The sequence below is a fragment of the Myxocyprinus asiaticus genome, chromosome 36 (assembly GCF_019703515.2).
Source record: "Myxocyprinus asiaticus isolate MX2 ecotype Aquarium Trade chromosome 36, UBuf_Myxa_2, whole genome shotgun sequence".
NCBI lineage: Eukaryota > Metazoa > Chordata > Actinopteri > Cypriniformes > Catostomidae > Myxocyprinus > Myxocyprinus asiaticus.
This window is the reverse complement of record NC_059379.1, coordinates 9,824,267-9,844,028: the sequence shown is the minus strand read 5'-3', so window position 1 is coordinate 9,844,028 and position 19,762 is coordinate 9,824,267. Positions and strand designations below refer to the sequence as shown.

Below are 19,762 nucleotides of genomic sequence, written 5' to 3'. Positions count from 1 at the left end.
GACTAGTAGGCACCAACCCAACACGCTGAATAGTGGGAGAACTAAACAACAAGTCAGCTAAAATGTACACCCTCTAATACAAATATTACATGTGACTGACAACAAGAGACGCAAATATCCGGGTTCGTGGGATGACTGAACTCACTGTGAATAAAAAAAATGTTCTCCCCTTTTTCTCCCCAATTTGGAAGGCCCAATTCCCAATGCACTCTAAGTCCTCGTGGTGGCATAGTGACTCTCCTCAATCTGGGTGGCGGAGGACAAATCTCAGTTGCCTCCACGTCTGAGACTGTCAATCCTCTTATCACATGGCTTGTTGAGCGCGTTACCACGGAGACATAGCGCCTGTGGAGGCTTCACGCTATTCTCCGCGGCATCCATGTACAACTCACCACGCGCCCCACTGAGAGCGAGAACCACATTATAGCAACCATGAGGAGGTTACCCCATGTGACTCTACCCTCCCTAGCAACCTGGCCAATTTGGTTGCTTAGGAGACCTGGCTGGAGTCACTCAGCACGCCCTGGATCAAACTCGCGACTCCAGGGGTGGTAGTTAGCGTCAATACTCACTGAGCTACCCAGGCCCCCCACTGTGAATTAATTGTTATCCAAACGCATGAGTTTTATCACAGAGGAGCCATGCAAATTTTCTTATACAGACGTCACCCTGAGTAACAATGACCATCCAAATAGGGCTTTGTTTTACTTTTAGCACTAATACTGCCCTCATAATGATACTTTATCCAAATAGTCCGGCATGACTGTGTGTTTGTTTGTGGTGTGTGCGTCTCTGTGTAAGGTCCCCTGGTTACATCGCAAAGGTTAAGCCCTATTGTAACAACTGTTTATCTCACACAGAATAGAATAGAATGCCAGAATCTAATGTCAAATTGGTATTTATGTTAATCACGTTAAAAAAATTAACAACATGTCAAATTTTGTAAATTAATCGCATGTTTTAATTTCTACTGCCTAAGTTTAGATTCTTTAGAACTGCAGTTTTGTTCAATGTGAAAACTGCAAATGCAATTGAAGCTCCATTTATACTGCAGTACAGCTGTTTAACTGCACTGAACTGCAGGTGAACTACACAAACTACAGCTGTACTGCAATGATTTGAAATTGTACTTCATTGAACTGCTATTATTTTGCAATGTACTGCAGTTATACAAGTGTGGAATGCAGGTATACTTGCACTATATCAGTACTGCAGTTAAAAGGCATTGTAAGTGCAGTACAGCTTGTCATTGTGCAGTACAACATCATTGTACTACACAAAACTGCACTTTTTACAACATAGATTGCTGGCAGTGGTTTTTAGTAGTATATGATACAAACTATACACCCTAACCCAAACCCCAGCCCTTAACTTAATCATCAGTTGAGTAAAAATGCAACCTTCGAACCGCACCCATCACTGATTTTGTGATCGCAATTGCTTAGTGGTTTCCACCGGACCATAAGGTAAACACATTTGAATTGATGCAAAGATGTGTTAAACGGAATGGCGCTTGTCAGTAATCGCAGAATCGTTTCAATGTCTGAGTATCGGAACATTCAGTAGCAACATGTCGAGCTCCCATGTGATCATGTTGTAGTCCCGCCCTGAATTCACACGATTGGTTAAGTCAGTGTTGCTGTGTCAGGCTGGACAGGATGCTCAAACATATAGAGCAATCTTTTGATAGTACTACAACAGTCACACTGTTTAAACTTTTCAAGTGAATCAGTGTACAAAATGACTTACTTGTCAAATTGTCTTTACATATTAAGCTGGGATATGAGAAGGTAGTTTAAATTTGAAAAATTGCACACATCAGCTTTAAGCATCTGCATTGAAAACCCTATACTGATTGACAAACAATCTGAATATTGAATAATCTACAGTAAATAATTATCTGAATATTAACAATCAGGCTTACAAAGACTGTGCAGCCGGTAGCAAGAAACCCCTTAATTTAAGACAACCCAAAGTAACAATAGCCTTTATAATTATAACCAAGAATTTTCTTAACTTCTTGCAACCCTGAAGAATTCTTAATCAAATTTGAGTTCACAATAATGGTATCATAATTTGCTTGCATTGTTCTTACAGTTAAGCAGCTCTGTTTGTCATTTCAGGTGAATAAATAAACAGACTGAGAATGCTGAGGGTGCCTACCTGCTCTTGTCTCTGTTCCTGTCACTGTGAGAATCTGGCATACTTTGACAAGGACTGAACATAACCTGCACTGACTGCAGAGGCTGGATTAGGTGAGTGTGTGTGAGAAAGAGCCTGCCCACCTGTACCTACTGTATGCTCAAGATTCACAAGTGCTGTGTGTGCGTAGCAAGTTTGGAGCCATAGTTACTTTCATCTCAGCCTCAGATGGCATGCCCACATGCTTTAGATGGTCAGTGAAAGACTATGCTTTATAAACATGAAGATTAATAAACTGACAATATGTAAGGTTATGTAAATGCCTTAAATAGTTTTCCTTTATTGTGGTAAGCTCATAAACTGTTTAAGCATAAACTGATTGACACCCGCAGTTTCCCCAATACCCCTATTTTGCAATGAATGTAAACACCTTCACCCGCGTTCTTACCAGTTTAACCAGTGTGCACAAGTGTGCGCATGCCTGTTTACACTTGTGACGTCAACAGCAGAGAATAATCTGATGATTTCAAATCTCTTGTAAACACGGTTTTCTTGCGTTGTCTAATTTTTTGAATAAGCTGATTTTTGTTTGTTATCAGAGGATTGTTTTGCATGTGAACGCCCTCATTTAAGTGTATAATAGTGTAAGCTATTAATAGCGAAAGACCTTTTTCAGACTCATTTTTTAAAGGAATATTCCGGGTTCAATATATGTTAAACTCAGTCGACAGCATTTGTGGCATAATGTTGATTACCACAATAAATAATTTTGACTTGCCAATCCTTTTCTTTAAAAAAAAGCAGTGAGGCACTTACAATGGAAGTGAATGTGGGAACATTAAAATACTCACTTTTTCAAAAGTATAGCCACAGGACGTAATCAGTATGTGTGTAAACATGATTTTAGTGTGACAGAATCGTTCACTAACCTTTTCTATGTAAAGTTATAGCCAATTTTACAACTTTGTTGCCATGACGATGTATTGTCAACAAACCCTAAAACCTTAAAATGACTGTAATAATTAAAATGTAAACAACTAAACAGCTCAAATAATACATATGTTTAAACAGAAGAATTAATGCAAGTGCTTTTATAAAATTATAAGCTTAGATTTTCTTCCTTTAAATCCTCAAAAAATTGGCCACATTCACTTTCACTGTAAGTGCCTCACTGTAACCTCGATTTCTGCTTTTTTTTTTTTTAAAGAAAAGGAGGGACACGTCAATTATTATTTTTATTATGCCACAAATGCTGTCGATTGAGCTTAACTTTATTGAATCCGGAATATTCATTCTTAACACATGCTTCCTTGAATGAATGAAAATATTCACAGACATCACTGCATGCATGTGTGTCATTACACTTAAAAGTACAAACAAAAATGTAGATTTGCCTTGTGAACTACCCTAAAGTAACAAATATGTGATGAGTTTAAATAAAACTTGTGCGTGCTCTTGGGAGTGAAGACATGTTGTCACTGTAAATACAGACAGCATGTATCTGGACAGCTTGTTGTTGTCTAGAGTTATAGCTAACTTACAATCTGTGGCACAATCACTGATCTGAACAGGATATTCTAAACCCAGCCATTATTAATCCTTTTAAAAATGGTGCAGAACCACTTATTTACTAAGAGTATTTACTAGAGGTTTATTGGACTCACTGCCTTTAACATCAACAGCAAAAAAAATGGAAAGTGTTTTCTCCTTGTTTTTAAAAGTTGATAAGCCCATTTATTTTCCTATTGCAAATTTGAACAATTATTTTAGTTTTAGTTTTCCTATTGTAAATATGCACAATTATATGGTTAGTTGCATTTTATTTGCATGTAGCATTTTTTCCTTGCTGTCCATGATCTTCTCAGAATAGACCAGCGACCTAAAACACTTTAGAGCAAGACATAATAATAATAGAGTCTCTCTATGGAACATCATTTTGTCTCACTCTTGTCTACTCTTTGAAAGTACAAGACCATTTCTCACATTTCAGACAGGCAAGACATTTGTCTCACTGTCTTGCCATGGCTTGAGAAAAAATAGGGTAGCCTGACTTATAAATAGAGTTTGGGCAGGTTGCTGCTGTTTTGTGCCTACAGGCAAACTTAATGAAATGGAAACAAGAGATTACTGTTCAGCCACCGGAACTTTTCCATTCTAGTACAGATGAAAATGACCCATAAATGTCAATGCTTTAACCAGAAATGCACATCTACATTTGGTTATGTGTATTTCTTAAAAGTGCACCTCTTGTCATTAAAGGGTTCAATAGAATCACGTTACTATACCTACATTTTAGCAAAATAATTGTTACGTGGCTCGTTATATTGTATCCTTGTACGTACACTATAGGCGCTACAACAACAATACATTTTATTCACTTACACAACTTTCATTGCGTTCCGCACACAATGCTATCTTATGAAATCAAGCTATTTTTACGATAGCAAATGAATTGTAAGTTGATACATTTTAACGTTTGTATTACATAACAACTACATTTACAAGCTTATTTGAGTGCGATCAGATTGCACGGCAGCTCAACTTATAGAGCATTGTGCTTGCGATGTAAAGGAATAAGAGGGGTAAGAGTCCTGAAGAGCATGCAAGTCATCACTTGAGCCAAAAGGGTCATTGAAGCGGCACTAAATGACATTGATGTTTCAGCAATTACGCTTTTCATCTCACATTTGCTTTTCTGACACTATCAGTTAGGTTTAGGTTTAAGGTTTAGGGAAGGGAAGGGAAGGGAGGTCGGTTTTGTTGATCTAAGACTCGATAGAGCATTAGCCTTAACCTTATCTGTTTGGGAGACAATTTAACTCACATTAAGCATCACACAGAGGACATATCACCTCGGAACTGTTGCGTTACGCATAATGAACCACTTAAGATAATTTTGTAAAGATGTCACCACAGTTTGTACATATACAGACAGCAATAATGTATTACAGTTCAATAATGTTTGATATGATGCGATAGAAACTGAATTACTGTGGGTGCTGGAGCTATATATGTGTTTTTGACCAGTCCATTGCTGTGCCAACCAAAGTCTTTTGTTAACCATTGATCTTCTAGTTATTTGGGTCGTTCAATAGTTCAGTGCCATATGGGTCCTTGTCTGTTCTGCAAACCAGCATAGTTTTACTGATGCAGCCTCATTTATCCCATTAGGACTGAAAGTCTTAATATAATGTAATATTTAGCCAGAAAATGTACATTGGTAAAGTCTTAATGTTTCTCTTACTAAATGTTCTTCAGTAGCATGGAATAATTAACTAAATGGTGTTGTAACTGCTGAAATGCTCTTTAATTGCATAATTAAATGAAAGTGAAACAGTGTCTCCAACCCATTTTACTTCCGTAATGTGACGTATTTCCAAATGAAACAGAATATTCAATGAGAAAAAATGTGTGGTGGGGCTTGATTTTATGTATTGATTGGATCATTTATGTATTTGAAAAGGATTGTTTCAATACATTTATTTCACAATCCTGGTATTATTGTACATGATTCATCTGTGCATGTTATTCCATTGAAAAAACCTAACCATACAGTCTTTCCCCTTACCCAAACACTAAACCTACCCATGATTTAAAAAGCAAAATAACTTATGTATACCACAGAAGAAAGAAAACACTGGGGTTTGAAAAGAGACGAGGGAAGCGTATTACAGGTTATTGACATACAGTACAATACTGTACAAAAGTCTTTTTTTTTTCAAGAGCACATTATAAAAGATGTTGCAAAGTAGTTGCAAACAAGATATATTAAAATCCTCTTTTGAACTTGTTGAGGTTACTAGTTCTCTTTTTTCATGTCTAAAATGATGAAAAAAGAGACAGCGAGCAAGCGAACATCCACTACAAGTTTAGATTTCATTTTCAACTGTAGGAACCTTCCCAATATAAAGTTTAACAAGAACACTGAAGAATCAACACTGATTCAAACAAATTTATTATGGAAAGGCTGAAGTTATGGTTCCGTTTTCACCTTAAACTTGAGTACAGTACAGTATGTGCATTTGTCTGTGCTTCTTTTGTATTAAAATAAATCAAATACATTTAGTTCATTGTTTGATACAACCACTTTCTGTTTAGGCAAACAGCATGTGTATAAAATTCTATGTGCTTTTATGTTTTTATTATTATTATTATAAACAGAATTGTTACACTTAATTTACAGTTTCCTTTTGTCTGGGTGTAAGCTGCCACCACACAATCTGAAAATACTCTTAAACAATTCCTGCCATTATCTCTATCAACATGACTGTTTTTGTCTGTGTTAGGCTAAAATTATCGTACACATACTTCCAATGAGACTTTATCGAATTTCCCAATAATTAGGGATTTATTTTTATTTTTTGGGCTTTATTTTTCTTTAGTTAGACCTGTTGGCCCTGTTGGTGCTAAGCAAATCAAGCCCTTTACCGTTGCCCCTGAATTAGACAATGGCTATGTTCTGAATGGCATACTACCTTACTATTCATGCTATCTCTGCAATATGTGTATTATGCTTTGAGCAGTATGTGAATGTGCTATACGGATAGAGTACCTGGATAACTAACTACATTTGCCAAAATGTGCAGTATACAACCAGAGCACACTGTGTGAAATACATATTAATTAGACTGAGCTATTGTTTATCAAAACTTTTTGGTATTTAATGATATTATAAGTAGATTTGTAATTGATATTCTCAAGCTTTGTCCGTCATTTGTTTACTGAGCTCCTCACATTACATTTTTGGATGGCCTTCTCCATAAAGTATATAACAATGCTGCCAGAGAATTTGGCCAAAAGTAGATTTCTTAGAAGGTAGCATTACGATATGACTTCGATCAGACTTCGTATCTGGATCGCTTCTACTCTAAAATGCTGCCTACGTAGGTTGCTCACTAGGCAGCTCAGTGCAATCTAATGTTTAGTTTTCATCCAGTAAAGGTTTTAAGTATCTTTGACACTGACACTTTATTTAAAATTTCTATGAAGTTTGCTCTGTCAGCATGGTACGCAGTAATGATACTTATCTCACTGTCCTAAGGATTTTGAACGGTTGTGCGTGTGAATGAGTAAATGTGTGTGAATGTGCATGTCTGTTAGTCTATTCAAGGTATTTGGTATCCAATGGTTCAGAAAGCATACCCCTTTTAAATATCGTCTTTCAAGCAAACCAGCAAACAAACAAACAAACAAACAAACAAACAATTGTGCGACTGCATGGACCCTGTGGGCCACCCTGTCTACAGAACACTCTAATGGTGTCAGGACTGGTTCACTGTGGTTCATTAGTTTGTCTCACATGTGAACTATTAATAGAAAAACAGACCACTTTATGACTGCGCTTTTAGAGAAGGACCTTGCATAACATCTAGTGTAGCATTCCAAATACAGTGGGCTAATGTTTTCTTTCAAATGCCACTACAAATAAGTTAAAAGTGGTTTTATGCAGATAAACCCCAAGTTGTGGCAGTTTGGCTTTAAGTTGTGGCAGAGATTATATGTATTCCAATTAAGAGGTAAAATGAAGTATAGCTTGGTTTAGCTACACTAAGGGGTTGTTCAAACCAGTGGTGATTGCTATAAGACTACATAAGAAGCACAGATTTCATCAGAAATGGGGCAATGACAAGTTTAATATATGTACAAATAATCTACTGTATATACTGTAAATTGCATATTACTTTTTGTGCATTTCATTATTTTAGCGAATAAAGGTGTAAAATATCACACATTATTTCGTTCAAGTAACGTAATCTGCTTTTTTCTACATGAATATTTCTGTAGAAGTCCAATTGAGTGCTTTGAAGCCTTGCTCCAATGGAGTCTATGGCAGATACCTGTACCATTTAAATGTGCAAAAGATCGATTTGCATTGGACGAGAGGCCCTAAACATGTCGTTTCGGCTCCATCCCAGATGGCATGCTTCTCTGGGAGCTTCATGAACGCTTAGTAATTGCAATGGATCTGCATCTGATTGCTTATAAGACACTGCAAAGCATTTGAAAGCATTCAATCAATGTATTTTTGTACCACCTAGAAGCACAGCTTCTCTATATAATGATTGGTGGAGCTCTCAAATGGGTGGGACTTCACAACAAATGTCTGATAATTGAAGCATGATGTATGTGACTGACAGCGTATGAAATGTAATTAGCACCGCTGTCGAGTGCAGAGTGTTTGGTGGCTCGGTAATGCAGACGCTGATATTTACACTCGATGTAACATATTAATTTCAGCTTTCATAATCTGATATTTTGCCTGTTTTGAGCTCAATTAATTATTTACTTCAAGAAATTTCTTTTTTTTTTTTTTTTTAGTAGTTTAAGCAAATTTTAGGAGCAACATTAAAGATACCAAAAACAAAAGTCTGTGCTTCCCGACTTTGGAAAAGCACTGGCCACCACTAGTTCAAACCAAATGCATTCTTATGCAAAAAACAAAAAAAAAAATAAAATAAAAGACTAGACACAGAGCAACAAGATGCAGAACACAAATGTTTTACTTTTAAAAGTTGATGTTGTTTTTTACTTGACATGGTGTCTTAAAGAAACGTGGCACTGCTTCAGCAGACGCTAAACAAAATCAGTTGGACATGGTGCATCAGTCAAACATGACCACCTAGCGCAATATTTTCATAAAAAAAAAATAATTTGGAAATGGTTGCAAACGGATACAAAAACATGTCCGTGTGAACAGCCCTTATTAGTGCATAGTCTTAAGAAAGTCCCTACTAAAAAGTCCAGATTAGAACAGCATGAATTCCTATGCTGGTCTAGGCTGGTTTATACTAGTTTGAAGTTGGTCTAGCTGGTGGACCAGCCTGCCCTCTCTCCAAAACCCACCCCTTCAAAGACATGTCAACCAACTCAATGTCAGCCAACCCAAATGTGCAAAATGTTTGAGAGGCAAACCCCTGACTCTTCTGAACTCTTCTGCTGTTTACAGAGCCTAGGGCTGTCAGAGAGACAGGTACAATTTCTCAGTACACCTATATCAGTGAAGTCTGTCAGTAGAAAGATTTTATTTGTGGTAATCAAAGAAAAAAAGAAAAAAAAAAAGAAAACGCATGTAGCACCTTTAAGCTGATATTCGTTAATATTTTGCATGAGTGAAAAGGCATACAAACGGTTGTTTACACACCCACTGTGAATGTGGCTGCGAGTTTGTTTGGGTCCTCCCGTACCGTTTGGAGGCTCACATTTTTTCTCAGTTTCATAAGTGTTCTCATGTCAGTGCCAATGAGGCTGTGTATTGATGCTAATCTGATGGAGCACAGCGAGGGGAAATAGCCACTTTTCCCTGGCCCTTCTTCACCCATCCTCAGCCCTGCCCCTGGAGACCCAACCGCTTGGCTCCATATGCTTTATTCCATCGCAGATCTGCTTTTTCCATTTTATGTTTCATATCCAGTTGTTTTCTTTCTCCCTCTGCTTTATTCTATCATTCCTTCCTACCTTCATCTCAATCCTTCACTAAAATCAACATGATTGTGTTTCCTGGTGAGTTAAATGGCTCCAGGACAACAGGAGACTGAAAAGTCTGTTAGCCTTTATAAAGTCTTCATAAAGATGTCACCAGCCTGTCAAACTGTTTTGCCAACATATTTTAGATTGCAATCCAAGAAAATTTTAAGAATACAGTCATGCATTGACCTGCTATCAACATGAGAGCTTGTAAGTTTGTTTTTGACTGAGGCTTTGATTAAGGATGCTATTAATGCCTGTGTTTTATCCTTTATCCGTCGCCATGGTTATATTAGCTTGATCAAACGGTCTATTCACTCTTCATAGAAAATAAACATTTCTGTCTGCTGTTTGTAATATTTTTATCTGTGTAAATTGAAAACATTGCCCTTTGCCAGGCCCTTAAATTGAGTGGTTTTTAGCTCTTTCACTTTTGGAAATAGTCAGAAGTAAATGATTGTTCTCGAGTGCACTTAAAATACCATTTGTTTTGGTCTAGGTGGCGGAACGCGATTACTAGCTTGCTTTGGATACCTCACAGAACTTTGGGTATCTTTCAGTTTGACAGATTTTCAGAGTGTGAGGTACAAACATCAAGACTTCAGCATAATTATTTTAACATTAATATTTCACTCAATTACTCGATTTTGTGTGCAACATTGCAGACGTCAAAAACAATAGTCTGCACTTCCCTACTTTTGAAAACACCAGCCACCACTGTCCCCTACATAACTTCTTATTTCTCAAAGAGTTTTATATTTTAATGTCGTACTGAAGTTGTTCGCTGTTTTGACATATTTCCTACTGAAACAGGAACTAGGGGTGGGACATGTCGAGCGACCATTTTTTAAAATAGCCAATAGGCTTTAGTTTACAGCCCCCCCCCCCCCCCCCCCCCCACACCATGCTGTTCATGCCAGAGTCGCATACCGGGAAAACTTGAGAAGCGATCTCAACACTGGCCAGCTTTTCAAAAGTTGAGAACCGAATGATCTAACTGTCAACGTTACTACATAACCAGCCCACAAACGCACACAGCACATCGTGGTTTTTTTAAGTTGTTGTTTTTGATCAAAGATTAAGAGGGCAAACCATTTAAAAAAATTAAAATAAATAACGCACACGGAAAAATAATTTATAATAAAACAGCAACATCCAAAAAGAAAATAAGAATTGTTCATTTTGAATTCATGGCGACTTTAACATTTGTTTTGTCCAAACATATATATAATGTTCAAGTTTAATTCTACCTGGCCGTTGCTCAGATATCCCCATCTCCAACCTGACAGCCAAAAGTCTGTTTGAGCCACTCCAAACTAGCAAAAAAAAGTAATACTTTCTTTAACATGCTGCTTACTGTGTATCTGGAGAATGATCTTTTACTGCTGGCCGCTGTGGTCCACTGCTGGATAGTTGAGGTGTTAAAGTGTGAGTACAAGAGAGAGAGAGAAAAACCACCACCGTAGACTCACTCAAAATGACACTGAACAAACCTGTTCCCACACACACACACACACACACACACACACACACACAGTCACTGTTACTGTTGCAGTGGCTAAACCAGTGCATCCAATGTTCAAAGTCCCTCCTAATGTAACCAGTGACCAATCTAAAATATCATGACTTTTTTTATTTCTTGGTGTTTTAGAGTAGCCTAAAATTTTTATAATTGAATGGAAACACACTTGAAAACAAAGCTTGTAAATCTTGTAAAAAAGTAAAAATGTAAAATGTTGGCAGTTGCATGAGACTGATGGATCTTTTTTTTTCTCCCCTTTTCTCACCAATTTGGAATGTCCAATTCCCAGTGCGCTCTATAAGTCCTTGTGGTGGTGTAGTGACTCGCCTCAATCTGGGTGGCGGAGGACGAATCTCAGTTGCCTCCGGGTCTGAGACCGTCAATCTGCGCATCTTATCATGTGGCTTGTTTAGCGCATTAACTGCGGAGACGTAGCTTGTGTGGAGGCTTCACGCTGTTCTCCGTGGCATTCACGCACAACTCATCACGTGCCCCACCGAGAGCGAACCACATTATAGCGACCACGAGGAGGTTACCCCATGTGACTCTACCCTCCCAACTAACCGGCCCAATTTCGTTGCTTAGGAGACCTGGCTGGAGTCACTCAGTACACCCTGGATTCGAACTCGCGACTCCAGGGGTGGTAGTCTTTACTCGTTGTGATACCCAGGTCCCCCTGGAGTCTGATGGATCTTGTAATATTTACGACACACTAGCATACCGTTAATTTGCTCTTTGCTTTTGTGTGAGTCTCTTTATTGGGTAAAGACATGTTGTGATGAGTGTCTAATCATGTAATAGTTTTTTATCTGAAACCACATTTCCATAGCATAATGTTGTATTTTTTTATTTTATTTATTTTTCATCCAATTTAATTTAAGTTTATTCCATTTTAACAAATTTAGTTAAATTTTACTCATTACAATCATCATCATATATATTTTGTTCTGCTTTATTTTGGCAGTAATGTACTTTAAAAAGCTTTATAGTAAATAAGTCAGGTGGCTGTTTTGCACAAATGTAACTAACTTAATGTAACAGTTTAATGTCCTCAAACAGAACACACTACTGTGTCTTCAAATCATCAAGGCTTTAGGACCAAATATGGGTGATAGAGAGAGAGAGAGAGAGAGAGAGAGAGAGAGAGAGAGAGAGAGAGAGAGAGAGAGAGAGAGAGAGAGAGAGTATGAGAGTGTTGCACTTGAATATGGCACCAATTAGACTGCAAGAGTAGAGTTCCTGAATCCTGTTCAAAATCTCCATACACATTAGTTTTAAGCAAAACGTGTAAGGAAGACCTACCATGAGCTCCAGGATTGTTAAACAATGATACAGTATATGCTTCTGTTTAAGCAAATTGTCACTGTGATAATCATAAATAATAAAAATAATAATAATATTAATATATCATTCCCACATTTCCACTGATACACTATAATGAATCACGGCAAACACAATAGTGCTGTGTTTTTCCAGGCTATCTAGGCAACTTTCGTTAATATGGTATGCTGTAGCATTACATCCTAAAAGATAATAGTGGTGTTCTCTGATAAGAAAATACATTACAAAGACACAATACCACAGACTGATTTGATTCAATTATGTCATTTGCAGTGCTTAACTGTATAATTAATTCACTCCCTCATAAGGACACATTTTTGTGACTTTGTCTTTTTGTACGATTTTCAAATACTTTTCTACTTTGAATCATGTAATGTGTTCATCTAGATGTAATGATGTGATTCATCTTGGAGCTGGTTGAATTCTTTCAAGTCTTCATTGAAGAATTTGTTGAAACGCCCATAGAGAAAATTAATGGGAAAAATAGTTCAGAAAAGCAGGCTGCAGAAAAAGTGACTGTTCACTTTTGAGGTCTGTTGTCATTGTATAATATTCCTCTCCAGAATTTAACTTTTACTTGAGATATCGCACGAAAGTGATTCAAACAATTCCTCAGCTGTGCGTAACTTTTGACTGTTTTGACGCATATGTGTGGAATTCTTCTTGAAAATCTGTTTTTATGCAACTCTCTGGTTTTATTTTTGAATGAAATCCTGTTTGTGTTTCCCCCAGTGTGTGTGAGTGTGTGTGTGTGTGTGTGTGTGTGTGTGTGTGTGTGTGTGTGTGTGTGTACAGTAATTACAGCACATATAGAGTCAAATCATATGACAGTCTTTTAGTATCTTTGTATCTTTCTCACTTTCTCTCTCCTCTCTGATACAAATGCAAACCACACACATAAACCCACATTCTCTCTGTTGCACTTAGCTTTGGAAAATCTGCTGGAGTTTATTTGCAGATAAAAGCAGAGGAGAAGAATAGTCATGTAAATGTTTCCAGCGATTGAGCCTTTCCATGCTTTCCATTACCTTAGTGGTTGACTCAAAACCTTTGTGATAATAGCTCATTCAGCTCCAACACTGATAATGTGGCATGCATTTTTTTTTTTTTTTATAAACTGTTAACTGTTTTTTTATTAGCTGTTTGACAGTCAAAGACGGACAGACTTCAGTGGCCTTGGTTCCAGAAGTATTCTTCCATTCATTTTCTCCATGCACCTGATTTTTACAACCGTAGAGAAGACATTTCAGCCAACAATTTCAGCCACATCCATGATGACTGACCTTCTCTTCACTGACTTTGCCATGCTTCACCACAGACATGGCTGGTGTTCCTCATGGACATGTACTGTAGTAAGTAAATTGACCCAAGTCAATTTATCAGGTGCTTTTATCCAAAGCGACTAAAGGTGTGCTTATTACAGGGACAATTCCCCTAAAGAAACCAGGGGTTAAGTGTTTTACTCCAGGGAACAATGGTGATAGTTCATAGATCAGCCTTTGAGGGTTTGAACCTACAACCTTTTGAGTTACCAGCTCAGATCTTTAACCAGTAAGCCACAGCACTCACTCTCAGTTTGCATACCTGTGAGGTTAGACCAAGCTGATATAATAGGAGACTTACTCCTGTTCTGACCTCCATCATTGTGAGAAGTTCTGTGGTTAACTAAACAGAGCAGGGTTAAGTTTCACAGTTGTTGTTGTTTTATTTTAGTCATAATTTTTCTTTTGATGGAAATGTCCTTTAAATTTAGTCAATATTTCATCATGTCATATTCATTCATTTCAGTCAATTTACTCTAAAATGGCATATTTTTGTAGTCGACAAAAATAATTATAATGTACAAAATGACGAAAACGTATCTGAAACAGATCAAACTTTAACCAAACATTACAATATATTAAAATATTTATAAACTACTTAAAATTATTTAAAAATGTATTAAACATATTAAAAATTAATATGGCTAATATGTACAATTACACAAAATGAGAAAATGTCCTGATAACCTGAGCCCTTGAAATAATAGAATATAAAGCACATACTGAAGTATTAAGTACTTTTTTATTTTTTAATTTGAGGGAGTGGCGGCGTAGTGGGCTAAAGCATGTAACTGGTAATCAGAAAGTTGCTGGTTCAATCCCCACAGCCATCACCACTGTGTCCTTCAGCAAGGCACTTAACTCCAGGTTGCTCCAGGGGGATTGTCCCTGTAATAAGTGCACTGTAGGTCACTTTGGATAAAAGCATCTGCCAAATGCATAAATGTAATGTAAGACACTCTGAATTCCTCACATTTAGACAGTTTTGGATATTATGTTATGTGTACAGCATAGTCGCAGTGCATTCTTGGTAGTGCATAACTTAGTTCAAGTTTACATGTTCATTCACTTTATTGTCTGTGCAGATGTAAGTTGTAATATAATGTTAACGTTGTGATTAAGCTGATTAACCACACGTGTTGGATGAGATTGAGTGAGAAAATTAACCCTTTAGTTAAGTTCATTGTACAGGTGTTCAGCTCTTGCAACTCACTCAAATCCTCAAAATACTGTGACTGGATTTTTTGAACAAATTCTTTCTACATTTTTCTCTCTTAATTATTATTATTATTTTATTTTTTTACATAAACAAAAATATTATTGGAGTATTATTTTTTTTTTCTCATCATTATTTAATCAATAGTATGTTTGAATTAAAACCATTGTGAAAATCAAAGAATAAAGAAGTTCTTTTGTTTAACACTGCAGAAGACAACATCACAAGATGAGGCTTTAGCATGGAATCATCAGAATAAATTAAAGAGATGCCAAAGGAAGACCTGGAGGAGGGAGACAAGGGGATGGATTTTAGCTGGAAAGGTATTGTAAAGATGGCGTGATGTTGGGTTTGTTGGATAGAAAGTCGTAACAGCAGAACTTCAATGCAATAAGTCTTGGATTGGATGTAGTACTGTATACGCCAATGGGAAAATTTTCTCCTTAGCTATCATCATTTAGAGAAATGATAAAGATGATCTTCCTTTCCCTCTCTCTCTCACACTCTTTCCATCTCTCTCTTTATTATTAGAGCCCACACTCCAGAGAGAGAGAGAGAGAGAGAGAGAGAGAGAGATTGTGTGCAGTGAGTTCCTGTAGATGTCATTGGTTTTCAGTGGACTAGTCTGAGTACTGGCTGTGGAGTCTGGGCGTCTGGGTCCATGAGAATCTGTCCTGGGATGAACTGGGACAGTCAGTGGACAGAAGTCAGGACCGACACACACTGATGGGTGTATAAATGTGGAGGAAATCAGCTGTTTAGGAGAAACAAGAGGCTCAGCCAAGACTCACCACACTGTCTGGCACAGTCCTCCCCATCGCCTCCTCCTCATCGTTTTCATTTTCAATTACGCTTACCCTAGTCTATCATTTTCCTGTTTTCTCTGTCTGTTGCACGATCCAAGCCAAATCCCAGTCCTCTTGCTAGCACTGTTTAGCATTATCTCCACAGGGAAAACTGGCTTGACCCTGGGCTTTGAACAATCTCAACTCAAATCATCATATCATTTGGTACTTGTTAAATCTGATGTAGAGCTTCAAGAGCAAAAAAATTGCTAACATGTTAATACAGAAGGTTCAAACAAGTGTAGCAACTTAAATAAAGGCTAATATAAATAGGTAAATAACCTATTCAAAATACACATTTGAGATATGAAGGTGTTTAATTTATGTTGTTGAATGATACCTGAAAGTCTCTTCAAGTAATGCTAACCACAGAATAGGGCTGCATGATTATGACAAAAATCCTAATTGTTGATTACCCTTAATGTTGTAATTGTGATTAATTTAGATGAAAACAATTGACATAAAAAGACTTACTTTGCGTGGATCTGCATGCCATATTCTTTATGTAGGCTACAAATCCAAAACAAGCAAAGAACTGTTTATGTTATTACTTTTTTGCTGTTTTTATCAGTAAAGTAAGATGTTGCCTAAACAGTCAATTTCACATTGGCCCTCTTAGAAGCATAAAAAACAAAACAGTTATTCAAATTTTGAATAAATTATACACATAAGTGAGCAATGGACTTGTTTGTGAGCATTTTCCATACCGTCTCAACTTTTTCATAATTCGGGGTTGTACATGGCCTTTGGCCATGGACTGCTATAATTGACATTTTCCACAATTAGTTCATTGTGGCAGCTGTAATATTAATCTCGATTATTTATTCGATTTAATTGTGCAGCTCTACCACGGACCTTATTTTACTCAAAAATCATAAACCGCTATTCTAACAATTCTGGAAGTTCATGATCAAACTCATGGCAAATTAGCCTTGCAGTTTGACCAAACTAAGCAACATAAAAGTCAACATGAATTCAGAGTTGGCCCTATTTACTTTTATGAATGCATGTCCCTGGTCTTATTGTGCATGCATTGGTGCATGTTTTTACTAAACTAATTCTTCTCTAATTCTTAATTCTTAAAACTTTCTCCACCTCTTAAATGACTTTCTTTTTCAGCAGAAGTAACAAATCATTTTTATTTTTCAGCCCTTCCCCTCCAACAGCCAGAGTACATTCTGGTATGTAACACACTTTTTTTCCCGATCCAATCAATTCCCAATGGATAAAAGGCCCGCCCTATGATTTGTTTCGTTGACTATCCGTCGATTCTGTTACACTCCGGAATACGTCAGATTACGGAAGTAAAATGGGTATATGCTTATATGTTTCACTGTTAATTTTAAAACATTTACTTGCTGAAAGTATAAGGTGAAGTAATATCATTGCGGGCTTAAGTGAGAGGTGAAAATATCTGAGGAGAGAAAATGAGTGGGATATTTCTGATCGGTTTCTACCAAACACACTTGCTCTCTGTCTTGTCAAGGCCAAAGGTGATTACTTCAGAGCATTTTCAGAAAAAAGGCCTCAGGCAGTGTAGCACACACTGCAACAAATACTACCACACAAACACACACTGGCCGACAGTGACGCGGGTTCCTACAGCTGGGTCTCCAGCACAGAGTCGTACACACTGGTCCACCTGTGTCAATAAACACTGTGATTACCTCCTAGAGCCTACTGACGCCATCTAATATACTGGAGAGATCATCACAAGGACAGGGTGACCATTCTACTGTATCTGTCTCTCTCTCGCCACATCTCTCTGACCCATTCCCACTGAACAGAGCAGCCTCGAGGGAGGTACACTGGCTCAAATCCCACTGCATTTTCCATCACTGAGACCAGGAGGTGAGCACCTGTGATGCCATTACAACAGCGAACAACATTTGTGCAGTTCCGATTGTTTACATTTTTTTAAGAACAATGTGCCTTGTGCAGAGTAGACTTTCTCTCTCTAAAAAGTGAACTGTCTATACAGTGTACATAAAGCCAGTAGGACTTTCAGGAATAACAGTAGTCACCTTCAACAGACTCTAGGATAGAGACACAACACATGGCAGCTCTCCAGGTTTTGTGCTGACAAAAGTAAAATTATGACTAACTTGACTAAAATGTTTATACAGATATTGTTTCTATCACACTGCAGAGGTGAGAAGCGGTGATTGTGTGAAGCACCCGTTATTTCTGTTCTGACCATTTTTTTTCTACTTTTTCCTTTTCCTCTTCTGTATGGTTAGAAGTTGAGAAATTTGGCACACTGATTCAAGATAGGGTGACTGGACGCCCCCAAAAAATATTTTAGAAAAATGAGTCTTTGCTTCAAAATTGCTTTACAACAATGGAAGTTGTCCTTTTGCTATTATTTCCACACATTTTGTCCAATCTTTACCAAAGTAAAGCCAAACCACACAAAAGTTATTGCATGTATTTTTGAGTCATGGCATTTTTTGGGGTAACAGCACAATGAAACAAGAAATAAGGCTATATCTTGGAAATGCTTTGGCCTTAAATTTAGCTAAATATACTTATAATTTTCTGTTTTGGCCTTAAGTCATGAGCCTGGTCTCTTTAGATTCCTAGGTCCTTACTGAGTTTGAAGAGACGCTATGTACCAATGTCAGCCATATTGCCAGTCGTCCATTTTTTATTTTATCGTAAAATGTACATCCTCAACTCTGCGTAACTTTGGCTGTTTTGATGCATGTGTGTGGAATTCTTCTTGAAAATCTGTTTTTATGCAACTCTCTGGTTCTATTCTTTGAATGAATTCATCTTTCCAAAAGTCTTTTGAATTTTACTGTAATTGTTTTGTTTTTGTTTTTTTACTTGTCCTTCAGTTTTCATCCAACCATCCTCAAATTTTGATCAGGCAATCTTCACTTGATATTCCAAATCACCATTTTCATGCACTGCACAGACAAAAATTATGGCAAAGATGCCAACCAGAAAGTGAGGCTGTATTTTTTTTAGCAATGCTTATACATATTATTATATTTTATTTTTAACATAGCATTTGACCTTGGGACAGTGTCACCTACATGTTCAAAAACATTTAATTCTATAGATTATTATTCTTTTCTTTTCTATGACACAAAATGCTCTCTTCAGGATTTGATCTGAAATTGATTTCCCAAGGATCAAAAAGAAATGCACACAGAGTGATAATCCCAAGCAAGTAACATTATACCCATCACAGGCATTACCAAATGACACTTTGAACTCCATAACCTTCATTCACCTTTGTTCTAGATTCCATTTCAACCCTAAAATCTCATACTGACTCCATTTTTGAGCATCTCATCTGACTTGCTCTCTTAGATCAGGGGATCAATATCATGCTCCAGGGCTTCAAACTGCTATCAGGCTCCCAAATGCTGTCAGTCAGTGCACAGTAGCCCAGAACCACATGTTTGTGTAAATAAACAGACAGCCAGTGGAATGACGTGTCTGGAGTTATGCATCTCATATGTACAGTACAAGTGGTTCCAGCTCTGATGGAAACTCTGTGTAATAGCTTTACGGGCAAATATATTTTCTCGTTTAAATCATGACATGTACAGCAGATCTTGCCCAGTCCTAACGACTCTATTCCTAAGCCATTCTTCCATATTATATTGATTGATGGGCTTACTTTTTGCTCCCTATAAAATGATTGTTTAATCTACTGGGTTTATAGCAGGATAGATTTAACATTTGGTATTATATTTAGCTATTTTGGATGATTTATTCCATTCACATGGGGTTGCAGGTTATAACACTACATAAAACAATTAACAGAGGAGGACCGGTTTCATTTCCTTTTGTAACGTTGACCCCCCTACCCCCCTTGTCTTGCTGTCCTGTTGTGGGAGAGTGTTATAGAAGGCTTTGTAGATTTAGGGAGCTAAAGAGCCACACACATGGTTTT

At 37.3% G+C, this 19,762-nt stretch overlaps 1 protein-coding gene across 2 annotated transcripts in view; it reads right to left on the bottom strand.

Annotated features, from left to right (window-relative positions):
- Positions 1-11,072, bottom strand: part of kcnj16a (potassium inwardly rectifying channel subfamily J member 16a) — a 32,633-nt gene extending 21,561 nt beyond the window's left edge. Inside the window, exon 1 of one of the 2 annotated variants that reach the window (XM_051673885.1) lies at positions 10,964-11,072. The gene's annotated coding sequence lies outside the window, so the exon portion shown is untranslated. Of the gene's footprint in view, positions 1-2,163; positions 2,258-10,963 lie in introns of those variants that run through there. The other variant, XM_051673884.1, reaches the window with a different exon arrangement.
- Between the last annotated feature and the right edge of the window lie 8,690 nt (positions 11,073-19,762).